The sequence below is a fragment of the Dermacentor andersoni genome, chromosome 1 (assembly GCF_023375885.2).
Source record: "Dermacentor andersoni chromosome 1, qqDerAnde1_hic_scaffold, whole genome shotgun sequence".
Taxonomy (NCBI): domain Eukaryota; kingdom Metazoa; phylum Arthropoda; class Arachnida; order Ixodida; family Ixodidae; genus Dermacentor; species Dermacentor andersoni.
The window spans coordinates 399,635,634-399,647,916 of record NC_092814.1 but is presented as its reverse complement, the minus strand read 5'-3'; the positions used below and the strand labels follow the sequence as shown (position 1 = coordinate 399,647,916).

At 44.9% G+C, this 12,283-nt stretch overlaps 1 long non-coding RNA gene across 1 annotated transcript; it reads right to left on the bottom strand.

Annotated features, from left to right (window-relative positions):
* Positions 1–6,654: 6,654 nt before the first annotated feature.
* Positions 6,655–10,619, bottom strand: LOC140215425 (uncharacterized). The gene is made up of 3 exons (XR_011892375.1): positions 10,424–10,619; positions 8,269–8,345; positions 6,655–6,938 (listed from the first exon to the last, which is right to left on the bottom strand). It is a non-coding gene; the product is annotated as an uncharacterized lncRNA (long non-coding RNA).
* Positions 10,620–12,283: the final 1,664 nt, after the last annotated feature.

Genomic DNA, 12,283 nt, shown 5'->3' with positions numbered 1-12,283 from the left:
TGTGGACAGCGCAAGACTACGTCGTCTCCGACGTGTTAGCATGGTGTTAATTTGATCGAGTTGCAATAGTGAATCCATGCAGGGCAAATGGCGCAAAAACGACAGAAACCACAAAAATAAGCAAGAAAACACGATACGCATAGGTTATATAGGTGTACTTCCTGAAAATCAAGTTGTTGAAGTTAGCGCATTGTGTTGTCGTCTCCCTTACGTCCTTGTTTGCTGGCGCTAAATATGCTTTCGATACGCATCAGTCTGTAAAGAGAATGTTGCACACACAGTCACCAATTTTGCCGTCGTGGCCGCCTTTGCGATTGCGACTTTGTGAGGTGTATAGTATGGCACAGAGACTCTGAGATTGGTAGAATATGTACGTCGGTTTCAAAGGCCGCCTCAGTCAAAGTTGTAGCGGACGAAAACGAAGTTGCGCGCAGCGAAAAGTAGTTGCTTTTGAGGAGAAAACGGTTAGAGACCAATGCTGCAGTGGTAATTGAATTGAGATCCAGATGAATAACTCAAATATGCCAATTCCCAACTCAATTCCAAAGCGTGTCTGCTACTGATATTTTCATGAGTCTAAGTTCTCCATTAGTGCACATGGCACAAAAAGTGTTTTCTTTCAGCAGCAAGCGCGTTAGAATTCACGCAGCATTTACAGAAAGGAGCAAAATGTCCTACCACATCGCTGAATGCAAAAAAAAATCCGCGATGGATAACAACATTTAGCATGCACTTCGTCTAACAGTCAAATTGTACATAATCGGAGTTAAACACAGCGTGTTAAAAAGTTGGAGGCCTTATGTCCTAACTAAAGCTTTTGTGTTATTTCTCAAGTTTGCGTGAACGAAATTCTGCCTCTACAGCATGCATAATTTTGAAACCGGGCATGTAGGTCTATGTGTAATCAAGAACGGAGCTTCTGTCATGTCTAGCACAAAATGGTAACTCGGATGACGCAAACGTAACCGCGACAGATCTGCATATCGAGCTACGCGCAGCAGCTAACTCCCGGAGAAGCTCTTATCGTTTTCAAAAAAAGAATTTCCTGGAGCTACCTTCTGCCACCAGATCCTAGACCTATACCCCTTAATGGGTGCGAGCCATGACAGAGAGTCATCATGATCATCGCAAGCCCTCCAGCTCAGAGCCGGGCGACGGATCGCCCTGTCCTTCGGTGTGGATGACATATCTTCGAGATGCCAGTATCGCCATGGGTGGGCTTTACGGAGACAGCTGTGACGCACTCTCGGCGATTCACGAGGCTGCGAGTACGTTGCAGTCGCCACCGGCTATGCAGGGTCACATGTTCGACCAGAAGCGCGTTACGGCTGACGCAATGCGAAGGCTCGAAGCTGGTGAGCGATGATACGTATGGCATATGGACAGTGCTTCGCTAGACGAGAACGGGTCCGCTATGGAGGCCTTCTGGTGCGATGACTCGCGGGAGGTAGTTTTGCTGCAGTGAACCATGAAGAAGTTGGACGAAGGTATTAGTGAATTTTACGAGCTGTTATCGCTGACATGCCTGAAAGAACACGCACTGAGGGCTGTAGTCAGATGCATGTCTGTTGAGGTCAAGTGTAGCCGGATTGAAGCTGCCATAAATAATTGAAGCTGCTATAAATACATAAATACGTGCCCGGCGCATTATTGACGGTGACTACGACCTGTTGCGTTAAACGCCGAGGCACAACCGCCAGCCAGCGTACTGCGCTAAGAATCCCAGGAAGTTCGCGTTTGACGGCGCAGTGCATGGTGCCTTGTCGACCAACACGGCAACCGGTACTCGGCCAGTGCGTCGGTCTCCGTTTTTTCATTAGAAAAGTACGGGCACGCACTGTGATACAAGTACGGGGCTCAAGTTACAGAATTTCCGTTTTATGGAACTGAGCGTTTTCTTTTTTTCAAAATATGGGCAATTCCGTGATCACAACTGCGGGGCTCACCGTTTTTCATTGTACGGAAACCATGTTTACACACTGTCCGCTTTACGCAAACCCCGTTTTTCATTTACGGAAAGTGTCCGGCAACGTTTTACCTCCAACTTTCACCGCTAACTGAATAAACTTTTTTTGCAGTGTACCTGAAGGCGAAATGTGTGAATATAGTGAACCTCTTATGCTTCTCTTGCGAGCAACATGGGGTAGTGATCGAAAGTGCGTCGTCAAATTGTACAGGAGCCTTGTACTCTCTCACCTTGAGTATGGTGCTATAGTATATATTCTGCAACTCCAAGCGCGCTAAAAATCGTTGACCCTCTTCATCACTTAGGTATCCGCCTCGCGACTGGTGCTTTCAGGACAAGCCCGGTAGAAAGCTCCTACGTAGAATGAAACGAGTGGTCGCTCCGTGTAGAGTGGTCATATTCCAGGTTCACATATTTTGCCAAAGCAAATTGGAATCTTGAACGTCCTTGTTACGCAAGTGTAATCCCTTACAAAATGGTTTATAGAAAGTCTTTAGACAGTCTATAGACGTCTGTAGACTGTCCATAGACGTTCTATAAAAATTTTTGTAAGGAATGTGTCCTGTGGCGTACTCTTCAGTAATCGGTGCAGAGTTAGGGAGCCCTTCTCACTCCATGTGAGAAATCTCAGTGAAGAAATGTGTCCTAGAACACCAGCTAAATCTTACAGCGAAGCTGTCACTGCCGTAGCAGTGGCAGCTCGTGTAATATGATATGTGTCTTATGCAGTGGTCTGTCATTTTCAGAGTCCAGCATTCTGCGTGCGGAAACAAGTATCTTTAAGGTAGAAGCCTATGCGCTGTTTTCGCCTTTGACACAAAACAAACGAAGTCTAAAAATGTCATTATATTTAGAGACTCCCTAAGCGTCGTCAAGGCTTTATAGTGTCACTACAAAAGCAAAAGTGTCCTGTAATTATTGACTTTTATACACTCCTGTACACTGTTTATGCATGTATTCAACGCATCACAATATCCTGGGATCTTGCGCACAGTGGCATCGAGAGTAATACGCTCACCGACGATATTGCCACATCGTCTGCAAAGAGCAATTTCAGCTCTTCCGTACCTGTTTCTGCGTGTAGGTTTTAAACCTTTCATTCGGAAGAAAGTAAGAGACTATTGACAATGCTTGAGATGCGCAAACCTCGAATAAGCCTTTTGTAATTAAGCCACAGTTAAGCACGTTCCCATCAATAAAAGAATCACTACAAAATTTATGTCCTCTTCTGTCGAGTATGCCTAGAGCACACATACGGTATGCACAAATTCTTGCTGACTGATGATGAACCTACTACATATCGTACATGTGCTTAAAATCTGACCGTGATCCACGCCCTTGTGGAGGGATGGGAAGCAGAAATCGAGAGGAAAAGCAACTTTCTTTTAGCATCGCGGCAGCGTACCTCATTACACCCAGCAGAGTTTCTTGACACATACCCATTAGTCGACACCCAATCCGTTTTAAACTATTTAAATCACATTTTTACACTGCACACTATCAGTCGAACAGTTAGGTCGCACAGCATCTTAGAACAAGCTTCCGATGCGTTAGTTACATCGAGTAAGTTACATCGAATAAGGGCCTAGAGCACGTGCCTCTAGGCCCTTGCATTCAATGGCCTGAAACAGTAGAGCCACTGTCATTTATTCTTACCATATCATCTTTTTGTAGTACATGTTTTACGTTCATATTACACCGCACTACTCATTGTGATTATTTTACTACGTATGTGGATTACGCAGAATACTGCGACTGTTGCTAGGCCCTGCCACAGCCACGTCACATCGACCTCTCGTGATTTATCGCTCCATTGACAATTTATTAACACTGACCGGGCGCTCTTCGGCCATATTTAACGCTTGCCCCAGAAAACATATAATCCATCATCATGTCTACAACTCGTAGATTGCGGCCGCATTCAGTCAAGAGTTTGTCATACTGTAGTCCCTATTAATTTCCTGCTTATGCACTCATGGCGTGAGAGCATACAACTATTACAGGCTGTACGCGCTGCGTCCAAGACAAAAAAGGTCGATGGCCGCTTTCTGGAATCATTAGAATTTGCTGGAAATTGTTGGTAGTACATGCTTTGTACATGACTAGTCCTTCGATGTTTGTATTATTGTTTTGTCTCCCCCTTATGTAATACCCCACATGGGGCCCTTAAGGGAATAATAAATTATGATGATGATGATGATGAGTTGAGGTAATAGAAGACAGCGGGGAGGTGGGGTAGTTCTCTTTGCAGATGTTTCTACGCTTTCGTTTGATTTGAGCCAGCATATGACAGAGATCACTGGCGGATCAGGCAATGTCGTTGTTCGAGCTGATACCATGGGAAGCGTAGTTACCGCTGCCATGGGGCATCACCATGTCGGTGAAAAAGCGGGCCCTTTCTTGTTCCTCGTACCCACTGCCTGTCAGCTTCGTCTCTGTCGAGAGGTCCATCATCGAGAGCATGAAGGTGCGCCTTCCTGAAGGCGTAGTTCCGTGCGTTCCAGTGGAGCGAGCGCCCGCAGTCATGGTAAGAACGAGGCGCCTCGGGACGCGCGGAGCTGAGCCATCATGCAGGCTTGGCACCGCTACAACCTTCCCTTCCCGTCACACTGCTTTCGGTGATGTTGACCGTTGAGCGTTCATGACGTACTAGCCGTGCACTGGTTGCCATGTTACCACGAGGAATAGTTATGGCAGTTTCTATCCGGCTACACTTGACCTCAACAGACATGCAGCGGACTGCAGCCCTCAGTGCACGCACTTCCAGGCTTGTCAATGATAACACCTCACCGAATTCGCCAATATCTTCATCCCACTTCATCATGGTTCGCCGCAGCATGACTGTCTCACGCGAGTCGTCACACCAGAAGTCCTCCACAGCAGACCCGTTTCGTTCGAGCGAAGCACTGTCCATCTGACGTACGTATCCTCGCTCACCTGCTTCGCGCGTTGGCATTGCGTCAGCCGTAACGCGCCTCCGGCCGAACGCGTCGCCGGGCATCGCCAGTGGCGACCGCAACAGACTCGCAGCCTCGTGAATCGCCGAGAGTGCTTCACTGCTGCCTCCGTGGGGTCTACCCATGACGATGCTGGCATCTCCAAGATATGCTATCCACACCGAAGGACATGGCGATCTGTCGCCCGCCTCTGAGCTGTATGGCTTGTGATGATTATGATGATTATGGACCTCTGTCATTGCTCGCACCCACTAAGGGGGATAGGCCAAGGATCTGGCGGCAGGAGGTAGCTACAGGAAATTTTTTGAAAACGCTAAAAGCTTCTCAGGGAGTTAGCTGCTGCGCGTAGCTCGATATGCAGACCTGTCGTCGCCGTTACGTATGCGTCACAAAACTCGCCATTTTGTGCTATACATGACAGAAGCTCCGTTCTTTATTGTACATCGAGGTACTTGCGCGGTTTCGTAGTTATGCACGCCCTTGAGGTAGAATCTCGTTCATGCAAACTTCAGAAAAGACACAACAGCTTTAGTTGGGATATAAGACATCCAGCTGTTAAACATGCTTTGTTTAACTCTGACCATGTAGAATCTGAAAGGGGAAGTGCATGCTGAATGTTGTCATCCATCGTGGAGCTTTCTTGCGTTCATCTTTATGGTAGGGCACTTGTGCACCCTTCTGTTTTAACGTGGTTACTTTATTCTAACGCGCTTGGTTGCGAAAGAAAACCCTTTGTGCGTTATGTGCCCTAATTGAGAACTGAGACTCCTAGAAATGCCAGTACCAGACTCGCTTTTCAGTTGAGTAGGAAATTTGCTTATTTCAGTTTTTAATCGGGCTCTCAACTCAATTACCATTGCAGCAACAGTCTCTAAGCGGCATCTCCTCAAATGCTACTACTTTGCATTGCGCGCAACTTCGTTTTCGTCCGCTACAACATTGACTGCGGCGGCCTCCAAAATAGACTTGCACTCTAAGAAGAAAAGTGGGAAATGGGGTATTGAGGTTACTCCTTTAGGGGAGGAACTGATCTGCCACAACCATTCCTCCCGAAGGGGGTAACTGCGACGGGATTAACTGTTACTCCCCATGGAGTTACTCTCTTGACGAGTAACAGTTCCTCTTTTGCGATGCTCCTCAAGGGAGCACCGGTTGCTCTTGGCCAATGCTCCTCAAAGGAGCAACGGTTACTCTTTCCCAATACTACTCAAGTGAGCAACAGTTGCTCTCGCCCAATGCTTTTCAAGGGAGCAGCGGTTGCGCTTTCCCGATACTCTTCAAGGGAGCAGCGGTTGCTCTTTTCCAATACTCTTTAAGGGAGCAACGGTTACTCTTTCCCGATACTCCTCACGGCAACAACGATACTCTTTGTCGATACTCTTCAATGAAGCAATAATTACTTTTACCCAATACTCCCCTAGAGAGCAATAGTTGCTCTTCCCCGATGCCTTTCAGTGGAGCAACAGCGACTATTTTACAATGCTTGCCAATGAAGCAGTGCTTGCTTGTTCAGAGTGCTCCTCAAGGGACCGCCAGTTCTCCCAGGTGGCAACCGAAAGAAAGTTTCAAGGAACGTGATGTCACCCATCCAAACTGCTTGATTGATTTTTCATCGGGTTGTTTAAAAAAGAAAGCAGTAATTGGAGCATCGTATCCAGTTGGGAAAAAGAAAAAAGTGCAATAAATACTTTATTATGACTCTTTGGTGTAAAGCAGGATGACAGGATCTGGATGACAGGTTTACTGGCTGAAAAGAGTTTGAGCTACATGGACAAGTGGCGTTGTCCGCAAACCACTGGGCACTTTCAGCAGTTCACACAAATGGTGAAATTTTCTTTGAGCTTTATTGTGAAAAGCATTATTTAACGCCCGATACAAGGCAATTTATGCTGCAATTTCTGCCAAAATGGTATTTTCTTTAATAAAAATGCCCTCCTGGCTCGCAGTGAATTCTTGTTTGTTCAACAATTCCCACTGAAGGTCACTGTAGGTTCATAATGTACCTTGGCAGGGTCCTGCAAGAAAGCACGCCTATTTAAATACAATGACTGTAATACGAGGCTTGCTGCTTCGTTGTTAGAGCAGCTGCTACCTGCAGCAACACACCACTCTGAAGGAAGACCTCTGCGGTGTTCAAACCAGTCACAAACCGAATGATTTGCAACGCACTGACAATTAGGGGAGACGCCCCTCGAGACAACTTTTTTTATTACTGGTGCTACTGGTTTGAAAATTCAGCCAATTCTAATTTTCTATGTAGATTTCAAACATATCATTACTTTTTGTGCAGGTGTTATTGTTTTTGAGCTATGTGATGCACAATGGCAAAGATAGTAATGTTTGTGGGTACTTCTTTATGCACTAAATTTTCACAAGAGGCATCGTGCTGTAGCGTCTTTAGCTCTTTGTAGTTCTCAAATTGCCAATACCTAGCCAAACAGCCTGTGCAATTACTGGAATTATCAACAAGATGATAGCATTGCAACTAACTTTTTTGCTCGATTCCCTGAAATATAAGCTTGTACTTTTGCAACTAATACAGGGAAATATTGCAATTTCAAGTAGGTACCAGCACTGTACATATCTTCAAGAGTATGTATGCCAAATTTTGTTAATATCAGAAAATTATAAAGGCACAATGTTATTTTCATGTGATTGTGGAAATAATTTGTTGAAGTGTCATAATATTTTTTAATTGTTGCAGTAATTGTAAATGCTGTTTGAATATATGTCGGCACTTAGCGGTCTACAAAGAGCTAAAAAAGCTACAGCACAAATATTTTTGCAAAAATTCATTGCACAATAGATTGCCCACAAGATCGACAATGACATATTGAATTGACACTAATGACATATTGAATTGCGCTTGTAATGTCCTATAAGTGGATGGGTTTTCTAATCTCTAGTAAAAATATTTGAAAAATGTTTTCGACGAGCGTCTCCCCTTAAATGCGCTCGCAACAAAATCTGAATAATGTATATTAGGCAGAGTCAACAGCTTAATTTGTGTTACATTGGAGGGAACTTGCTCAAGTTAAACACTGCTCGCAGTAAGACCACAAACTTATCCACAGGTTAGCGACTGTCTTGTTTACATGCAAGTCAATAAGATTGGCCCTGAAAAAAAGCTAGGATATCTGCTGTTTTCATTTCATGCTGGCATTCTTCAAACTAGGTAAACTGTGCACTGTACGTTTTTACATTCATCCTGGAGATAGATGCACTGTTGAATGCTTTTCGATAATCTGAAGAGATTGTAAAAGTTTCATGCAGCAGGCATCCTCACAATTCCATTTCATATGGTCAGTAGTCTACAAGCTATGAATAGTATGGCGATGGGCTTACAGAATGGCAGGTGAATGCTTCTATTCTCTGTTTCATCAGTTTTGGCAGCAGCCAAAGAGCAGCAGTGAGAGTCAGCTCTGAAAGAGACATGAATTGCACTGTTTCAAAAAGCAGATAAAGTTGAACTAAAAGCGAATGCTGCTTGCTTCAGTTTGAAAGCTTTGTTTTCGCCACTATTCCCTGCAGTCAGCATATAGAGGCCTTTAGAAGCACACCATTGATGAAGATTTGTTGGGTAGCCATGGTAACCACACTCAACAATTGGAGGTATGCTGGGTCACTCAGCGAAGCAATATTCATAGCCACAGCACACCACGGACCTCCTCTTGAAACATGGGAAGTGAGAAAGTATACATGCACTTATGACTATACTTGTGAACAACTTTCTGTATGCCACTGTGCAGTGAAAGTGGCAGGACCAAATCCACACCTGGGATAGCAATACAAGACATAGCCCAAATTTTACTGCATCTTGAAATGACGCAGTCAGGTCTCACTTTAATATTTTCAGTAGATGTGAAAAAATTATGCACGAATGTTGATCCCTGTCATGGACAAAACTGTAATGCACATAAATACCGCGGAATCTCAAGAACGAGTTCGGGAAACATCGTGGCACCCATTTTTCCTGCTTCAATGCTTTATTCTAAGGCTTGCACTAAAATCCTAGTACACGGTTGTCCTTGCCACTTATGGCGTATGAGAAATGGCGAAAGCGGACAGGCTTCTAGAATATTTTGCACAGGCAGACATGCTGTTATCGAGAACAATGGGTGATTTGTCACTGTACTCTGGATGGCAGCTATCAACCGCGCCCTCAACGGGCTTTAACTGTGCATTCACGTCTTGTAGTAGCAAGGGGTTGTCTGACTTCACATGAAGTGTTTCCACCTACTTGTCATATAATTCTTTCCATTAAAAGGAAATTGCATCAACTGTTTAGAGTGTCGTCAGACGACACTTAAAGCAAGTAGTTCACGTGCTGCTCAACATACTGTTTGATGTCTCATCAGACATAATATTATAACTGACATTGTAATAAACACAGCCAAGGTGGCTTACAAGAAAATTACTGCAACAGAGTACTGTTGCAAGAAGAGTACAATTGTCGTTTCATGGTTATGTGAACTGGCCACTGCCAGCTTCCCTTTTGCACCGATGGCTTTGCAGTTCACGGCGAGCACGGGACTGAAGTGATTGAGACCATTTTTCGCACGTATGCACATCTCAGATGCCAGAATTTAGGTGGTGTTTTTGTTGAGCCCCATGGCAACGTTGCTGCAACAGCTCGCTCTTCATGCAATCAATTTTTTTCACAACTTCTGCTCGACATCTTGTGGCATTGCTTAGCAACAGAGTCAATCAAAGCAGCAGTATAAAAAACAAGTCAAGACATAAATAATTAAAACAAAGAGAAAGAACACTTATCTCCTGCTGAGGCTCACATCTGGTGATTTTGTGTGGGAAACAAACATTCTACATCTACACTAAGGCAGCAAAGTGGCACAAGGCTCTTAACCGACTACTTAGTGTGGCCACGAAAAGCCTTACCATATTCTGACTTCACCTTTGGAAGCTTCTTTGGGCACTCTTATTACAAGTCGCTCTATCCGAACTATACAATTATCAGCCCTAACTTGAACGACTTCCATTCGAATTCAACTGTGCTCTTCTTTCTGCCTTTGTGGACATTAATTTATTGTTTTAAACACAGAATAAGCTATGTTTTCAACCTGGCTTTACCGATGAATTCAAACGATAGTAATGTGTTACACAAACAGAGAATGCCTCAAGCCGAAAGCAGTTGAGATAGCTCAGTGGTTTTTGTGGCAGCCTCATGTGAGTTCTTGAGACGAGCTCTGGGTAGAACATCCCTGTAGTTGTTTATCCTGTGGAAGCCAACCATAAATATGACACCTCGACCTTACCAATTCCTTGGTGTGTGTTTGCAGCCATTGCAAGCATATTCACTACGAGAATGCCAAAGGAAATGTATGTTCTTACGCTACAATAAAAGAATTGCAGAAACAAAACTTGCCCAAAAATTCAGTTATACAGCATCCAATTCTCCGGATGTAAAATCAGAGGAATGCGAACGCTAGAAACTAAACACAAAGCGAAGCTCTAATGTTGGCTTAGTCAAAATTGAAATTACCGTCTACAGCATCTTCAGAGGCAGCACTGATTGAAGCATCAAATTCTTCCAACATCATTTGCGTGTGTCGCTTTTTCCTCACTGCCTTGATTATTTTTTTAGCAACAGGTTGCACGACTTCCTCCAGCTTTTCCATTGTGGAAATGTTCATCAGAAGCCTGAATTTCAGCTGCACCTATAAAAGATTCATGAAGCATTTTAACGACATTGAGCTCTGTAGTCACTCTTCATTTACGATACAATATCGCACAGGGCAGCCCCTCTGCGAGATGTGTAGTCAGGTTGATGATTTCACTAAGGTGGGTAAGGGAGCAGCGGATGTGCTCACATATCATCATAATTGTCATCATCATTATCAGCCTGTTTTATGTCCACTGCAGGACGAAGGCCTCTCCCTGCGATCTCCAATTACCCCTGTCCTGCGCCAACGGATTCCAAATAGCGCACGCGATGTTCCTAGTTTCCCTTCTCTTGGTATCCATTCTGTAACCCTAATGGTCCAACGGTTATCTCACCGGTGCATTACATGACCTGCCCAGCTCCATTCTTTTCTCTTAATGTCAATTAGAATATTGGCTATACCCGTTTGCTCTATGATCCACACCGCTGTTTTCCTTTCTCTTAACGTTACGCCGAACATTCTTCGTTCTGCCGCTCTTTGCGAGGTCATTAACTTGTTCTCAAGCTTCTTTCTCACTCTCCAAGTCTCTGCCCTGTAGAAAAAGACGAATAAACGGAGCAGGCGGGCACTGTTGAAAGAAGTTGGAAGAACGAGTAGCTCTTTGTCTGGTTTGTCGTTAGTTTTTATACATTTTTTGGTGCCGAAACCCTCCGTGCGGACTTGTTTCCTCCGTCGCACGTCTCCAATGACCTTCTACACAACCACTTCGCGCTGCGAGCGGCGAGGAATGGCTGGATAACGCATCGTTCATGATCGGCGTGGAGACCAGACATCTATAAAGAGCAAATCGGATGGATCACGTCAAGACCAAGCGGTCGCGTCGACGAGCACAGAATACGAACTTCTGCAGGATGCACGGTTGCTATTTACAGATCCTACCGTGGACAAGCCCAAGCTTTCAGGTATTTTTGACCGTCTATCTGCTAGCAACAAAGAGCTCTCGAAACTTAACGATGCGCTCGAAGAGCACATTGCCGACAATGAGCTCGAAGCAGAATACATAACTGCTGCAGAATATAACGATCAAGCTTTCGGCATGCTTGCCGAGATTCGTTACAAGATCGACGCTTTGGGACGCGTGGACAGTACAGTGGAGTCTGCTCCTCAAAATGCAACCACCACAGTTCCTGACGCTATGCCCAGAATCAATCCAAGGCTACCGAATCTTGATACGCCGACATTTAAAGGCGACATTCACAAATGGGCACCTTTCTGGGAGCAGTTCGAGCAGACTGTTCATCTCAATAACGCTATATCGACAACGACAGTTTTTCTATTTACGGCATTATCTTGCCGGTGAAGTGGCAGCGGCCATTGCCGGTTTACCGACTTCTGAAGCTTGCTACTCAGATGCCGTAGAACTTCTCAAAGAACGTTTTGGCGATCGTCAAAGGATAGTGCAGCACCACCTGACAGCGCTTCACCATCTACCTCATGCAAAGTCCGGAAGCGATGTACGCGGCCTCAGGCAGCTGTATGATGCCGCGCAACAAAATATCCGCTGTCTTCCTGCACTAAACGTACACACTCTCAGTTTTCCTGCAATGCTGATAGATATTCTAGAGAAGGCATTGCCATACGAGATCGTTCTTGTATATACGCGAGGAAAGCGAAGTCAGACTTTACGTCAACGTGGGCCTGATACGACCCTCTCGCAGCCAGCACTGGCAGCTGCAACA